Genomic DNA, 17,973 nt, shown 5'->3' on the forward strand with positions numbered 1-17,973 from the left:
TCTGGAATGTAGCTGAAGGACCTCCACCAGGAAGACTTAAAAGCAGAAATGGACTCGATTCACAGCCTGGTGTTCCGCCAAGCAGTTAGCTCTCCTTGACGTTCCTATCCCCGTATTACTAGAATACTTATTGGACCTCAAGAGAGGCGGGCTTTCTCTATCCTCCTTAAAAGTCCACCTTGCCGCTATATGAACTTTTCGGCATACAGAGGAAGGGCCCACGGTATTTGCCTATCTTATCATTACCAGGTTCTTGAAGGGGCTGGTAAACCTGTACCCCCCTCGGAAACCGCTTCCACCATCGTGGAATTTGGACTTAGTGCTCAGCACGCTAACGGGTCCACCTTTTGAACCATTAGCCACAGTTCCCCTACGTCTCCTTACGATAAAAACAACCTTCCTCCTTGCAATTACGTCAGCCCACAGGGTGAGTGAGCTTGCAGCAGTGATGGCAACGCCGCCCTGCACAGTATTCTCAAAGGAGGTGGTAACCTTAAGGCTGCACCCAGCCTTTGTTCCAAAAGTTTCTTCCGAGTTCTATCTTAATGAACCAATAGTTTTACCCTCGTTTTACCCAAAGCCTCACAGCTCCAGCAAGGAGGCACATCTGCATCTCCTGGATGTGAGGAGGGCGTTGGCCTTCTACATAGACAGAACTAAGTCCTTCCGGAAAACGGACAGGCTCCTACTGTCTCTCGCTCCCAGGTCAAAAGGGGAAGGCCTCTCTTCACAGAGAATTTCAAAGCACATTGTGTCCTGTATAAAAATGTGCTACGAGCTTCGAAAGACCCCTTTGTGGGCCCCGCCCAGGGCTCACTCCACCAGGGTGGTGGCGGTGTCAACAGCCTTCTTCAAGGGCATCGTGTTGAAAGACATCTGTAGAGCGACGCCCTCGTCATCCTACGACACCTTCGCCAAGCATTATGCTCTGCACCGGGTATTCGAAGAGGATACCTGTCTGTCGACAGCAGTCCTCTCGGGGGCAGGCTGCACATAAACTGATTACCCACCTCCTTACTTGGGTTACTGCTGGCTAGTCACCTATTGTGGAGCACCCACGGGGACCACTTGAAGAAGAAAGAGAAGTTACTCACCACAGTAATGATGGTTCTTCGAGATGTGTCCCCGTGGGTGCTCCACCACCCGCCCATCCTCCTCGCTTCGGATCTCTGTCTAGTGTTTTTCAGGAGCATTCGAGGTGGTTGGTCAAGGAACTGGCGGGGACCGGATTGCGCATGTGGCCGGGGGCGTGCAGGGGAGCGGTGTGCGCCGGCGCGTGCGCGATCCAGGAGAAACTGCTGGAAGATTTCCGATCTGTGGCGCCGGGCGAGCCCGACACCTATTGTGGAGCACCCACGGGGACACATCTCGAAGAACCATCGTTACTACGGTGAGTAACTTCTCTTTATTGCCAAGACAGAGGAGAAACCCCAGTTGTGTTTTTTCACTTAAGCAATACTAGTTACTAAATACTGCTTTAAAGTCCTTGTCTAAAGTATTGCGTATGAGGGAGAAATAGTGTGTGTGTGTGTGTGTGTGTGTGTGTAAAATTACACACGCACGCTCACCCACACAAAACCACTCTAACAATTTACACACATGCACACGCACACACGCGCACACAAAAACTGTAATATGTACATCATTACTTTACTGTTTCTCAATTTAATTCCAGTAGGCTGCGTCTACACGACAAATTATCTTTGAAGTTGACTTCAGGTAGCCTGCAGAGTGTCTACATACACTTTTCCTTATGTCAAAGGTAACTTCAAAGTAAGTGAGGCTAACTTCGAAGTCACTACTCCATTCCCGGAAATGGAATAGTGGCTCACTTCAAAGTTTAACTTCGCAGTAAAGTGTGGGTAGACGTTCTTCACCCCTTACTTTGAAGTAAGGGGTTCTCCAAGGAGGCAGCCTCTCCTGGAGGATGGAGACAGTCTGGCCAGCCCAGGCAGGACCCTAAGTCCCCAGCTGGCTTCCTTAAAGGAAGCGGCTCCCCAGCAACCCCAGACAGGAAGCTGACACTGTCCCACAAGGAGGGGCAGCAGAACTCGTCCTTGGATTGCCTCTGCTTGAAGCAACAGCCATCCTCTGCGGCCCATGGCCGCCATGGCAGTAGTCTGGACCCCACTACCCCCTCTAGGGGCCCCGGACGGGGAGTCTGAGGGCTCACAGAGCCTGGGTAAGGGCTGTGCCAGGAGGGGACCCTCCTGGTTCGAGGATGAGCCAAAGAACCTCCTTGCTCTGGGGAGGTGGAGCAGGAGGGGAGGAGGTCCTTCGTCAAACTGGTGCCTGCCACAAATGCCAAGGTCTTCAACCAGCTGGCCAGCAGGCTCACTGCCCAAGGCCACCCTGACTGCACTGGCAGCAGCATCAGAATCAAGGTGAAAGAACTGAGGCAGGTGGCAGGCATATGTCAAAGCCTGTGTTGCTGCCAGTGGGTCAGGGGCCTGGCCCATGCACTGCCCCCACTATAGAGACCTTCACGGGCTTCTGGGGCTGAGGGAGATGGCCACCCTGGAGCACTTTGTGGACACTGCCGGTCCCTCCTCTTCCCCATGAACAGTGAAGACAAGGCAAGCCCCTCCGACAGCATGAGCCCCCTATGTGGGGAGCGGCCAACTGAGACTGATGACAAGGGCTCCAGTGATGGGACCCTCATCATTGCCCTCCCCTCCAGGACAGCCAGCAGAGCCTCATCCACCCGAGCCTCACCTGAACTCTGGGAGGTTGCAGCTGTTACATATGGGGTGAGAGAGATGTCACAAGGACCAGGGATGGGGCCCCGCGGAACAGCCCTACAGCCCATATGCCTAGGGACGGGGGAGGGAGCATGGGCCAACCCTTTCCAAGCGGGAACCTCTTGGGCATCTGGGATCCCAGCAGTCACGGGCTGTCTCCTTGTATCTCCATGGATCCATTGTCGGGAAGCTGCCACAGCCCACTGGAGTGGGCCGCAGCTGCAGGGGGCCGGGAGGCTGCCCCATCGCCTTAGCCTGCCTCTGCCTGTGGCTGCTGCCGGGCTTCCCAGAAGCGATGTTGAAAGAATGAGGAGGCGGCTGCCAACCGGGTGGTTGTGTGGGAGATGACTGGGGTGCTCTGGGGCTGGCTGACGGAGTGGGACGTGTGGTTACGGCTGGCTGGCAGCCTATACTCAATGGCCCACTGCTTGGCCTCCCGCCTTGCCCAACCTCCTGCCCCAGTACCAGCCCAGCTTGCAGCCACCCCTCTGGCAGTTGCCCAGTGCATGGCAGATCTGTCACTGTCTGCCTGCCTGGAGCTGGTTCGGTGGCTGCTGGCAGAAGTGGGCACATGTGGCCCAGCCCCAGTGGCTCCCCTGCACACCCTGCAGAGGCTGAGCACGTGGCACCTGCACCCCAGCCCTACCTCCCCTTGGTCCTGGCCCTGACCCCCTGGTGGCAGGGGCAGCCACAGCCGCCATGGCTCCTGGCCCCGACCTACCACACCCATGGGTGACTGAACCTTCTCTCATCCCAGCCCTCCTCCCAGTTCAGTCTCCCCACCTAGCTCCCCACCTCCCCCATGTGGACCATTCCCCCCATGAAATGTAAGTAGTTTCACACATTGTTCTCTTTTGTTGTACAATGACATTTATTCCCCAAAGTAAAGTTTATTGTTCCCACTCTAACCTTGTGTCCCTGGTGCTTGGTGGGAGAGTGTTGAGGGGGAGATTGGGAGGGTATGCATTTAGTTGGGGATTGTGAGGGGTAAGGGGGTCTGTGGTGCGGAGTGTGGTTGGGAGGGTCAGGGCAGGCCATGCGTAAAGGCCTGGCACAAGGCTTCCTGGACCCTGACTCCATCCCTTTGGGCCACATGGCACGGGACAGCAGGCAGCTGTTTGTACCTGGCCCCTGGGTCCATGGCCCAGCCCTAGATAAAGGGCTCCTGCCGGCCCTCCACAAGGTTGTGGAGGGCACAGCAGGTGGCAATGACCGAGAGGATGTTTGGGAGGCTGACATCCAGCCTGGTGAGGAGTCTGCGAAACCTCCCCTTCAGCCTCCCAAACGCACACTCCTCTGTGCCCCGGTGTGGTTGAGGCAACTGTTCAAAGGTGTCCTGGGCTGGTGTGGTGTGAGCCACGGGTGCAGCGAGTATGCGACATTGGCTGTGCGGTAGGGGGGCATTGTGATCTTCCCGAGTGGAAGCTCCCTTGGGGGAACCTACATGCCCTCTTGCATCCGGCGACCTAGCCACAAATTCCGGAACATCCAGGCATCCTGGGCCCTGCCCAGCTACCCCATGCAAACGTCCAGGAAATGGCCCCTCATGTCCACCAGGGCCTGGAGTACCACTGAGTGGTACCCCTTCCTGTTAATGTAGCCTCCCCTTCTGTGGTCTGGAGCCCAGATTGCCATGTGTGTCCTGTCCAGGGCTCTGAAACAATTGGGGAAGCCCAGGTCCGTGAACCCAACAAGGGCAGTGTCCAGGTTCCCCAGGGTCATGACACATCTTAGGAGCACCGTGTTGATGGTTCGTACGACCTGCAGGGGGGTATGTGTGGCGGGGAGGAAGACATGTCGATGAATGCCTGACTGGGAGGTCCCCTTCTTCCCTTCCCCTGCCCCTTGCCTGCTAGGGGCCTCCTTCTCCCTGCTCTCTTCCGAGTGTGGGTCTGTGGTGGGGGCTGGACTTACCTCGATCAGCACTGCTCCAACGGCGGCCTTGCCAATGCCGAATTGGTGGCCAACGGACCAGAGCCTGTCGGGGGTGGCCAGCCTTTTCCACACCAGGGGTGCTGGCCGCATCTGTGCGCCCCGTTGCTGGAGGACTGGGATGAGCCAGTGGCAGAGGTCTCAAATGTCTGGTGGGTCATCCTGAGGTTCCTCAGCCACTGCTCGTTGTCCCAGTCCACCAGCACCAGCCGGTTCTACCACTTGGTGCTGGTGGCGAAGGCCTACTGGTGCCAGATCGGGGTGGTCCGGGAGAGGGGCAGCAGGGCCGTGACCAGGTCCTGCAGGCTGGATCCCATGTGGGCGACCCAGCCGCACCGCTGAAAGAGCAGGGCGACCAGCATGGCCAGCAGGCTGGCCAGGGAAGAGAGGATATTGTCCTCGGGGTGGGTGGGAGTGGGTATGGTATGCAGCTCTTTTCCCAAGCACATTCTCTGCAGCTGTGCGCAGCCTGGCAGCCTTGAACATGTGCAGGGTGCGGGTGTTGGGAAGGGTCCTTTAAGGGGTTGTCTGGCTGCGAGCCTGGAAGGTCTTGTCAGCCATGCGACCCCATGCCTGCATTATTTCCTTGCCCCTTACTTTGAACTAGAGGCTAATTTTGTGTAGACATTTTACTTCAAGGTAGAGGGGAAGTAAGCCATGGTGCTTGCTTCAAAGTAAGCCAGGATGCTTTTTATGTGTAGACACCGTACTTCCAAGTTGCTTACTTCAAAGTAAGCAACTTTGAAGTTGTTCTGTAGTTTAGACACAACTGTAATGTTTTCATATAGAGTGGAAAGTAAAGTATTGCTTCCTGAATTGATAGTACCACCAGAACAAAGGCAAAGTTAGTTCTTGATAGAACTACACGAATGTTACTGTCGTACGTTTGACACAATGAACAGATTTTCCCCATATGATAACCCTTTAGATGCTCTTATGGAACTGTTACACAGTACTTAAGAACAGGCTCCATTTTGCTTTTTGAAAATATAGTAATACTGGAATTAGGTTCTGTAAATTGAATCACTGCGGATTGCTTGGAACTTGAAACAGGAACATAACAGCTGTGTAGTCCTACAAAATCAAACTGATCTTAAAAATAAAGCATTATGGCTCATGTTTTACTTTGTTTGTCTTGTGAATCTTTCTAAAAAAATAATCTTTCTAAAAAAAACTGGAAGAATGATCTAATGGTTCCCTTTCACCTATTCATGAAAGGAAAGCCTGGAAGGTAAGCTGGAAAATATTTATTACTTACTGCACTACCAATGGGAGAACTTCTGGTATTTTTTGTTATATTACTTGAAAATAAGAGTTTACGTGAAGTTTAGCTTTATGCTGCTTTTCAGAAAGATAGTCTGTGGAATGTAAAACCTCATCTTGATTGCCAGTGAGACTGATGGCCATCCATCACCATGCTGCTCAGCAGACGAGATGGCAGCACGAGAGTGGAGATGATAGTTGAGCTCCTCACTGTCCCTACAAATGTAACAAGGAATGGCCGAGTTGTGGGAGGATATCTGAAGGGCTGTCAGGAATGAAGTTGCCAGCTCCACTCCTCCTGCTGAAGCCCAGCCAGCTACAGATATGCTCACAAAACACCTGTGGCTCATCAGAGCAGGGCCTGTACTTGGCAAAAACCCAGTAGTTCTCTAGTTGAGGAATTCCAAAGCTGGAGGAGGATGCTGTGACGAATCATGGAGAGTTAAGAGTATGCATCCTCGGTTGGATTTCCAGGCTTGCTAGATAAGGACCTGCGAGCTGCAGTGTATGATGAAAAAGGAGTGTGGAGGCTGGTTACTGTGGAGGGGTATGGCAGGAGGCCATCCCTGGTATTGGGGAGATAATATACATGTTGAAGGTATGATGTGGGGCACAGAGGGGATTCTCAACTGATGATCTAAAGAAGAGAGCCAGCTGAGGTAATGGTTTCATTTCAACAGTTCTCAAAAGTAACAGCTCTTTGTGAAGCAACTCAAATGTAGGTAGGATTGCAAACAATACACCAGCTGATGTTGGCAAATGTAGATTTATTCAAAACATATATATATATATATTTTTGCTTAAACAGAAGTACAAATGATTGAGCATTCTAATAGAGACAAGGCCTTGGTTTCTCGAATGACTGGTTCACAACTGCTTATAGAAAATGAAGATTAGACCTGTGCCCTGTGTCTGCACGTGCCCCTTCCTTTCGAAAGGGGCATGTTAATGAGTGGGTTCGAAAGATGCTAATGAGGCACTGCAATGAATATGCAGCACCTCATTAGCATAAGGGCAGCTGCGGCGATTTGAAAGTGCGGCATTTTGAATTGTTCGCCGCCCGTGGAAACGGGACCTTCTGAAAGGACCCCCTCCCAGTTTTCGAAAGCCCTTCTTCTTATCTGGTGATAGGAAGAAGGGCTTTCGAAAACTGGGGGGGTCCTTTTGGAAGGTCCCATCTGCATGGGTGGTGCACGATTCAAAAAGCTGCACTTTCGAATTACTGCGGCTGCCATTATGCTAACGAGGCATATTCATTGCAGTGCTTCATTAGCATCTTTCGAACCCGCTCATTAACATGCCCCTTTCGAAAGGAAGGGGCTCGTGTAGACCCAGCCGTAATAAATTGAGCTCAGCTGAAGAGGGCTTGCCCTATGCATGTATATAGATACTGCATGGATTTTGGGGTGGGATTTTTACACATCTTGCCTGAGCTATGTGTCTCAGGAGACAGATTACCAAAAGGTTGAAAATATATTTCTCTAAAATAATGATTGCCATTCTTAAAATCAGAAGTGAGGTTTCTAAAAGAGAGGGGCAATGATATAACTTATACACTTGCAGATACTTATAAATAAACTCACCTTTTATTTTCAGCTACATATATATATATAATATATATACAGCCATATGCTGATGTTAATGAGAATCTGCATAAAGACTTTGAAGTAGCTGGGGTCCTTTTGAAAAGGAGCCCCGTCTGGGCGAGCCGCACGGTGGCGAGCCGCATCAATTTCGAAGTGCTGCAGCCTCCCACATGTTAATGACGCGCTGAATATGTATTTCAGCGCTTCATTAGTAAACTTCAAAATGGCCATTTGCATGGCCATTTTGAAGTTTTTGGCTAGGGTAGACACAGCCTTAGTTTCATAAAAATGAATTAATGGTTCTAGTCTGTCTAGCCTAACCACTAGCTCTTGCTTGTTCAATGTTCTGGGCTTTCAATTTCTGTTTCTCAGCATACTAAAATGTAACCTGCAAAGATACAGAAGCAAGCTGGATAAGATTATTTTTTGTTCCGTGCTTACGTGGTGGTGGACCTTGTCCAAGCATGGCAGAGGGGTTAGTTAAGACACTGTGTTAAAGACAGAGACAGTATGTAGGAAATGGCGAAGACATTGTAGAAAGGAAGAGTGGAATGGACTGGAAAGAAAAAGAGAAGACCTTCAGCGCATATACAGCTGCTTGTGTTCCCTACGCTTTTCCATACACAGAAAAATGTCATGGCTTCTGTGCATAAGAGAGACCCTAACTGGGAATATTTTGAAGAAATTCATTTTGTGGGTTGGAAAAAAAATTCAGAAGGAAAATGTTTCAGGTGCAAGATGATGATGCAGGGCTTATCTGCAAGAATGAAACATTGTTGAGAGAATATGATGTGGATAAAGACGTGAATATGGCAGACTGGATCAGCTTGTTAGTAACTTAGATAATTGACTTTGCAATACATCATTCTTCAAGCCTCTTTCTGTGCCTTTTAGTATAGATGCAATTTGACAAGTAAATTCACAAGCTATTTGCCATGTTGGATGTTACTAGAAGAAAATAGCTTAGCTAATTCTTGTGGCTTGTTTAATTAGTTAACTAGGTTTAGAATCTATCACTTAAGTATACAATATAGAAAGCTGAAGCAGGAAAATTTACAGTTGTCATTTGTCACTGTGTGTCCTAGTCTTAGTTTAGATTACATTATACATACCTCTTATTTTGGAACATCATGGTTGCAGATCATAATGGTGATGCCATAAATCTATTCTCTACTTTACTTCAGTATAACTCAGCTTTTCCATTGTAACCCCATTCTATAATTGTTTTCTCAAAAAACAGAACTGCCATTGAGTTCGGTGTGGCTCACTCCAAAATTAAGTTTAGCTGGTCTTAGGTTTTTAGGTAACTTGACTTAAATTACAGTAAATTTCCTTTAATCTGGCACGTCTGGGACCGAACAGGTGCTGGATTACCAAATTTTCCAGACTATTGGATGTCACCATAACCTCCATGCCCTAGTTCAAACCCCCCCCGTCATGGTTCACCACCCACCGCTCCCAGCTGCGGCTCACCACTCCTGTGGGTCTCCAGGTTCTTCACCACCCCTGCAGCTTCTGCACCCCCGTGCATCTCCAGATTCACCTCCGCCGCACTCCCTGGCTCCAACCTCCATACATCCTGGCTCAGCTCCAACCCCCGGTCCCCTGCATCCCTAACCCACCCCAGGCTTTACCCTCCTGGCCCTGTCAAATGGCCCCAACCCACCACCCAAGCCCCTGACTTAGATGAATTTTGAGGTACGTGTATCCTGGGGGATACCGGATCATCAGAGACTGAATTAAAGTAATGTTACTGGAGTGATGATGATGATGATTTGGTGATTTAAATCAATCCACCCAATGACAGTGATTTTACTTGCTTACACCAATCTGACATAGACATCTTCCATCAATCCTTTGCTTTTCAGAAACTAGTTTGTCTTGTCATGTAGAGTGTGTGGTACATATACCACTGGTCGTCCACGAAAGCATTTCAAGGGGTATGCAGCAGAAAATAAATTACTGAAAATCAGGAGATAAGCACTGGGACAGCACTGGGAGAGAGAGTACACAGATAAGACTGAAGTCCCAAAAGGGGTGTGCAAACATTTTAAATTTGGGAAACACTGATGTAGAGCATGTCATTTGTTTGAAAGTCAAATCTCACAAAGTTCTTAGGAACTCTAACTCTCCTGCCTTTTTTCACATACTTTGAAATTAGAGTCAGATGGCGAGCGGCATTGAAGCTGCTTTCTAACGATGAAAGAGTACTTTCCTGAATATGGATTGAGAGTCTGGTTATGTTTTATGATTGTGCATGCCGTGTGGAAATCCCCTTTGTAGCTTCAGATCTCTTAGCTATAGTTTTCCCCGTGAGCTAGTCATTTTGAGTGTAGATCTTGTAGTAATCCTAATGGTTTTGAAAGTAGTAATGTAGGACTTATACATGAGTACAGTTAAATAGGTTTAGTTACAGCTTAAATATTATAACCAAATGTAACCTTGGTGCATGATTTCTAGTTAACTGGAGAAAAATGTCTGGCACATACGCCCTAAAAGCACAGAACAAGAGAGAAATTAACTGAATAATCTTCACAAGAGGCTAAGCTAGCCCTATAGTTATGGAAACTGCTTGTTGGAGAATTCTTGGAAATCCAGGGTGCATAGTTTATTCTGTGTGATCTGGCCTGAGCAGTGATGGTCAGTCCTTGCTCTGTCAATGGTAGTCCCCTTGATAAGTGGAACTGCCATTGCATTAGTAAACATTCTTTCTTCCCATAGTAGGTAGATATAGTAACAGAGAGGAAGCCGTGCTAGTTATACACTATCAAAACAAAAAGCAGTCAAGTAGCACTTTAAAGACTAGCAAAATAGTTTATTAGGTGAACTTTCATGCAACAGACCCACTTTTTCAGACCGTAGCCAGACCATGGTCTGAAGAAGTGGGACTGTCCCAGGAAACCTCACTATTTTGCTAGTCTTTAAAGTGCTACTTGACTGCTTTTTGTTTCGATAGGTAGATATAGGTGACCTTGATTGCTCTGAGTTGCTGAAATAAATTTATTCAATTTTGTGTTGTGTATCTGGTGTTTTCTGACTTGGGGGTGAGAGAAGTCATGCATAGCATTGGTATAGGTATTAACATACCAACTTTTATTATTACTAATACTAAAGTACCTGCAGTTTAAAGTCCCCAAAGCACTTTATAAACACTTATGAACACAGCTTCACATCCCTACAATGTAGGAAAACTTAATTCTCATTTTACAAACTGAGACACAGTAGTTGTATGATAAGTCAGATGTTGGTTGGGGGGCACTGGGGTAGTAGTAGTAGTAGTAGCAGTAGCTCGATGGCCAGCAGGTTGAATCTGTTACGGGGATGTGGGAAAATAAACAGTGGCCATCTGATCTCCCTTAGGTGGTGCCTTATGATCTAGCTTGATGTCTTTGACAGCGTAAGGAAGAAATATGATTTCTAGCAATTTGGGGGTGTATCTATCTTCTTTATTTTCTCTTACTGGCCTTAGCCTTCTAGTCTCTTACCTATAGATGTGCTTCAGCTCCTGAATCCCACTGGGCTTTATTGCTGTAGCTGAATTCGTAAGCACTTATAGTGGGGAGGAAGTACTTCTTTCAAAAACCAGGAAGAAAAAAGATTTAATACAGACCAGTATCTTTTAATAAAGACTACATATTGGTCTTTTATAGTTATATAAATATGGTAGTAGCATTCAGAAAAGTTTATCAGCAACTCTTTCATTTTAGCAAATGAATATGTTGAACTTAAATAGTTCCTCTAACTGCAAAATTTTTGGAAGGGGCAGAGTTGGGCTGGGAAGAGGTGGAACAAAGGTGGGGCCTTGAGGCCAGGGTAGAATGGGGGCAAGGCCTCAAGGCAGAGCAGGGGTGGAGCATCCCTTGGGAAAAATAAGTCAGTACCTATAATTAACTGTACACCTACCCCTCCCCACCCCAAAAAAGCCTTAGTGTTTGTTATATGACAGCCCTGCATACTTGATGCTGTGTTCCTAGTGCTGGGTAGCCTGTTCCTCAGCTGGGGTCACTGGGGCTGTGATGTTGCAGGGTAGAGGAGTGTTGAGGACCCGGACCTCCTGCTGTTGGGCCCAGTCCTGCTGGGAGGCGGTGGTTGATGTTGTTTGGCCTGATCCTGCTGGAGGGGAGGAGTTGATTCATTTTTGCACCTGTATGTGTCCTTCCCATCCTATGTTGAAGCTTGATCAGGCTTAAGAAATTTAGTAACTATCCAGACCACAAGAAAATCTAGATGTATAGATACTTAAGTAGAAAGGACATGATTAATCAGATTGATTAGGCTAGTTTTTTTTTTTGGTGCAGGACTTTTCAGGCTGGCTGATGTACCCCTTGTACACTGTAACTTTTAAACTGGATCCCAGGAAAGTAATTATCTGTGCTTTAACCTACGTATTTTTAATTACTTTGCTTTAGTTGCAAACACCTAGCAACCAAGTAACCTAACTTTAACACGTAAAACTTTTGTTAATAAATCACCCTTTTTTTAAAGAAAAAAAAAGGCAATGATTTGATTTCTGTGTTGTAGAGAAGGATCTGTGTATATGTTTGCCTTAGACTGAAAAGTCACCTGTCAGATTTCAGCTTAATTTCTTCCTCTTTTTTTAAGCTCGCTCCTAAAGAAGGGTTAAGAGCTTGAGGTTACCCCAGACAGAGAAATCCCAAGTATGTCATCCTAGGTTTTAAAGAGAGGTTTTCTTACTTGGGTGGTGGCAGTTACCTCCCAGGGTCAGAGAATCTGTGACATTGGGAAGCTTTTAAGCAGAAGCCTAAAGAGGCCAGGTAGTTTTAAGGTATTTTGCAGGCCCTCACGTTCTGCACTTGGAGTGTCAGAATGGAGATCAGCCTTGACAATACTATATGTGGTTTTCTCTGAAAGGGATATAATTTTCCATGTGATTTGTTGGATAAGTAATGGTAGATAAGACCATGTTCTGCTGATCACAATAAGCACAAATAGGCATCTCTTCTCAAGGAATCAGCAGAATGCCTACTGGCTGTGGATTATAAGGAAACAAGTAATAGTTTAAGGGTGTTAGAACACTACATCTATGAGACACTACTTTTGGGTAGTTGAACTTTCAGATGTCTACCTGTCATGGTGTAGCATTGCTTCATTGACAAGGAGGAATTTACCACTGATGTGGTTGATACCAGCTTTTTGGGAGGGTGACAAAGAGACAGTCCTGAGATACACATGCTGAAGTCAAAATTTTTAGATACAGATGTTAAAATTAGAGGTAGAGTGTATTGTTCTTATTTACAGCATCTAAGACCATGTTACATAAGTTGTGCTTAATGCAGTTCTGCTTATTCTTCATACCATGTTTTCTCCTTACTTCACCACTTCATATCCTATTTTCCTCCACAGGCAGCTGTAGTGAGCTGGAGCAGTACCAAAGTACACTGGAAGCCAAAATACGCTTACATACTGAGGCCAAAGAAAGTGCAGATAAGGTCATCCAGTAGAGGCCGCCTTTGCCAAAAAAACCCACCCGGATATGAACAGCAACCAAGACACTGAGAACCAAGTCTAGAAGGCCAATGATAAGTTTCTAACGTTTTGAGTAAAAGTGTCTTAAAACAGACAGCCATGCTATTACTGATCCCTAGTACGTAGTCTTGAGATAGTGAAGGAGAGGCGGGATTTTGGTTAGCCAAATATGAGAAATCAGTTACAACGTCTCGGGCACAGGCCATCGTCAGACATATATTCCCACCCTCTTTGTCTCCTCCCATAACACAGACCTTTGGGAACTTGCTGGAAAAATATTATTTTCTGATAATTCATGGATAGATGCCAGTTACCAAGATTCATCTATGGATTATTCTGTTCAGTTAGGGAATGAAGCTGGCAATAAGTGTTGGAGATCGTTTACTTAGTAAACAAGTTGGGAGACATTGAATGACTGGTTGAATTTTGTTCTCTGTCAGTTCGTGTTTGATGGTTTACAGTGCTTTGCTTTTGAGCTGTGGTTATGCTGTCAACATCTTTGCAGAATACAACTTAAGAGTAACAAGCTTGAATATGGAACCTATGAGAGAGGACCAGGCTGTTAAAAAAACCAACCTGCTCTTTTCTCATAAGCACAGTGAGTCAGCTTCACAATGACTAGGAACAGGAGGTGGATAATCTTAACCAGATTTTGTAGAAAAACTGTGCCCCAGTGTCTGCCAAACTGTCTTGTCTTTTCTTCTTGATATGCGTGTGATACCAACTGACATTAAATAGGAGCTGCCTCTTTTCATGACTGCCCAAGGAACATTCTGAGAGCGATGCACTGTTAACTGCTGGAAGTCTGGTGATTCCTGAGTATTGTACGCAGTGGTCATCTAAATCAAACATGGATGGCATGGATAAGATGGTTACACTAGTCAAAGGGGATGAAAATCAATTCTATAAAAAATTTTTTTTGGATTTAATTCCAACGTTTTGATTTAAAAATCAAAATACAAAATTTCTTATTTAAAAATAAGTTACAATTACATCGCAAACATGTTACACGTACACTTAGTCTCCTAAAAATGAATAGATGGCTCTAGTCGTGGGGTCTGTAACCAAAATAGTGAGAAGTACCATTTTTTCAAATTCAATTACAAAATCAATACTTGAAGAGCCTCAATGCATGTGAATATGAGACAGTCCTTAATAAATAATGTAAAACCCTACTTTTTGTAACCTCTGTTTTAAGAACAGTGCACACACTATGGTCTGTGTTGGAATAAAGTCTGGATACGGTATGTGAAGCAACAAAGGTTTATTACAACCAGCTGGCAGAGTGATTCTGAACTTTGTTGAGTTTCAGAATGCACTGACAGGTACCAAGTTATGATTGGTTATATAGAGAGCTGATAGCAAAAAGAACAGAAGCAGACAATAAGGAAATGAGCATAATCAATGAGAAATCCAGATGAATTAATGAACAATCTGGGAGTTACAAAGAGTATCCGTGTGTAGTTTACAGAACATTTTATTTATAAACAAGTCCTTTGAAGAGTGCAGTCCTCAACACCGATGTACAAAGTGATATCTCCTCTGTAATACACTGATTGTGTAAAGCAGTGTTGTCTCGTCTGGCATCCTGATGTAATCTTCGCATGGACACGATCATTCGTGTTATCTCTACAGAATCAAAGCAAGTGGGCAGTGCAGAATCAAAGCAGAAGTCAGTGAAAGAATCGTGTCAGTCGTCCTTTAACTATAGTCCAGTTACCCTCCCCGCAGGGTCCTTTCCTAGTATGTCGCTGCCTAGGGAGTTACTTATATGAGCTGGGGTGCCCTCCCCAGGTGGCTGGGATGGGGGGTGCTTACCAGACTCCATTTTGAAACAGTGGTTCTTAGCAAATATCATGGCCTACTTCAAAATTTTATCCTATAGCCTGTACCAGTTAGGAAGTTTATTACTTTAGCGCTCCCCCCCCCCCCACCCAGGCTTATTCCCTCTCTGCCCCAAACCTGCCCGCCCATCCCCAGGATTAACTCCTCTGAGCCCCAAATTTAGGACTAATCTCCCTCAGCTAGACACCATGCCTGTTGCTGCTGCTTCTCCACCTCTGTCTCCTTCTCAGCAGGGCTGCGTGGCTCCAGCAGGGGCAGATGCAGACGCTACCACCCCGTGCCTCTGCTCCTCTCTCCCATTTCCTTCTCAGCAGGCCTGCATGGGTCTGGCAGGGGCAGACTTGGCTGCTCCTCCCCCTAGCTCTCCTGCTCACTTCCCCCACCTGCAGCGCAGACAGCTCCCTGGCCTGCTGAGCTGAAATAATGGAACTAAATTTAATTGGTTTAATGGCCAGATCCCGCCCATCTCCCTGCTGTCCGTTAAACCAATTGAGTTTAGTTCCATTATTTCAGCACGGCAGGGCAGGGAGCAGCAAGAGGAGTCAGCAACAGCAGTGTCCAGAGCTGCAAGTGACTCCTTAGAGAACTTCATGTGGCTCCGGAGCCACAGGTTGCTGACCTCTGCTCTAGTCTGTCCAACCTAACTACTAGCTCTTGCTTCTTAAAAGTTCTGGGCTTTCAAGTTCTCTGTCTTAGAAAACTAAAAAGTAACATGTGCAAAGAAAGACTCAAGCTGTATAGGACTGGTTTTGTTCTGGGCTTATGTGGTGGTAGACTTTGGTCAAGCATGGCAGAGGAGTTTAAGACATTGTGTTAAAGACATAAATCAATATATTGGAAAGAATGGATGCAGCATAGAAAGGAACAGTGGAAGGGAAGACATTTTTCAGCATGTGCACACGCACAGAGCTTTCTGTATTCCAATATGCTTTTGTCATTAAAAAGACAAACAAACAAACACTCCAAAAATAAAATCAACCTATCGTGGCTTCTGGGCATAAGGAAAGACCCTATCTGGGAATACTTTGAAGAAATACATTCTGTGGGTAAAACTAGGAAAATGTCAGGTGTAAGCAGTGCTAGATGTTGATGCAGGGCTTAGTTGCAAGAATGAAATATCATAAGGAAAATTGCCTCTTGAGAGCTTATGATGTGAATAAAGATGTGGATATGACTGAGTGGATCAATTGGTTAGTAACATAATTCAGTTTGCAGTGCATCATTCTTCAAGACACTCTCTGTGCCTTTTAGTGTAAATATGATTTGACAAGTAAACTCCCAAGCTGTTTGCTGTGTTGGATATTACTAGAAAAAAAGGTTTAGCTTAGCTTGTCCCTATGGCTTGTTTAACTAGTTAACTAGGTTTAGAATCTGTCAATCAAGTTTACAGTACTGCAAGTTGAAGCAGGAAAAATTTAAAGTTGCCTTTTGTCACTGTGGCTACGTCTACACGTGAAGCCTACATCGAAATAGCTTATTTCGAAATAGGCTATTTCGATGAGTAACGTCTACATGTCCTCCAGGGCTGGCAACGTCGATGTTCAACTTCGACGTTGCGCGGCACCACATCGAAATAGGCGCTGCAAGGGAACGTCTACACGCCAAAGTAGCACACAGCTGCAGACAGGGTCACAGGGCGGACTCAACAGCAAGCCGCTCCCTTAAAGGGCCCCTCCCAGACACAGTTGCACTAAACAACACAAGATACACAGAGCTGACAACTGGTTGCAGACCCTGTGCCTGCAGCATGGATCCCCAGCTGCCGCAGCAGCAGCCAGAAGCCCTGGGCTAAGGGCTGCTGCCCACGGTGACCATAGAGCCCCGCAGGGGCTGGAGAGAGAGCATCTCTCAACCCCCCAGCTGATGGCCGCCATGGAGGACCCGGCAATTTCGAAGTTGCGGGACGCGGATCGTCTACACGGTCCCTACTTCGACGTTGAACGTCGAAGTAGGGCGCTATTCCGATCCCCTCATGAGGTTAGTGACTTCGACGTCTCGCCGCCTAACGTCGAAGTTAACTTCGAAATAGCGCCCGACGCGTGTAGCCGCGACGGGCTCTATTTCAAAGTTAGTGCCGCTACTTCGAAGTAGCGTGCACGTGTAGACACAGCTTGTGTGTCATGTTCTTATCTTACATTACATTATGCACACTCCCTGTTTTGAAACATCATGGTCACAAACCATAAGGGTAATGCCATAAGTCTATTCCCTATTATATTTCATCATAACTCTAAATTTCCAATGGGGGAATCCCATTCTGTACACATTTTTTCAAAAACAGAAGTGCCATTGGGTTCAGCGTGGCATACTCCAAAAACACTCTTAAGTGTAGTCCATCTTAGCTTTTTTTGGGAACTTGATTTAAATCAGTGATTTCTATTCTGGTAATTTAAGTTGCCTTGAATTAAATCAGTCCACTCTGACACCAGTATTGTTGAGGAAGTGCTGGCATACAAAAGGAAAGGAGTCCACTGGACCATCTCCCTCATAGTAATTGTTGTAAACCTTCAAAGGTTACAGCTGATACCATAGCAGCTGGTCCCCAAAGAGCAGGCCAGGTTCAGCTGCAGCTACTGTGACAAGGTGTTGGTCTTAACCAGCTACATAGAATGTGACTTCCAATGAAAAATAAAAATAGCAACAATATTTATGGACAACCTTTTGCATATAAAATCTCCTGCTGAAGTTATTAACTTTCCAGTGCTAATCAATCATCAGATACATCACTGAGATGACGAATAACAGAAAATCACTGCATTCCTTGGTGAATCTGCTAGCACCTCATGGAGAATGAACAATGGTCTCCCAGAAGGATCCATTTTAGAGCCTGCACTATTTTGTGTCTAGACCAGTGATGTTTGGTCACATCTGCCCATAAATTCAGGTATGCAGGTTATGCTTCGCTAGCAGTGCAAGTACCCTCTCTAAAGGCTTCAGAAAAGGTCATCATTTACAACCTGTATTTCAGAGCTTGGCATCTGAAACCCAACAGTTCAAAGACACCTGTCTCTGCATTCCACTTGAGTAACCATGAAGCCAGAGTGCCTTGGAAAGTGGACTTCTGTCTCTACCGCATGACCACAATCCTTGGTACTTTGCAGTTGCCCTCAATCAGATGA

The 17,973-nt window shown here is 46.4% G+C and overlaps 1 protein-coding gene across 1 annotated transcript in view; it reads left to right on the forward strand.

Annotated features, from left to right (window-relative positions):
* The window catches only part of PRKD3 (protein kinase D3), an 86,806-nt gene that overhangs the window by 30,369 nt on the left and 38,464 nt on the right, over positions 1–17,973 (forward strand). The gene's annotated exons all lie outside the window — the stretch shown is intronic.

Source organism: Carettochelys insculpta, chromosome 3, assembly GCF_033958435.1.
Source record: "Carettochelys insculpta isolate YL-2023 chromosome 3, ASM3395843v1, whole genome shotgun sequence".
Taxonomy (NCBI): domain Eukaryota; kingdom Metazoa; phylum Chordata; order Testudines; family Carettochelyidae; genus Carettochelys; species Carettochelys insculpta.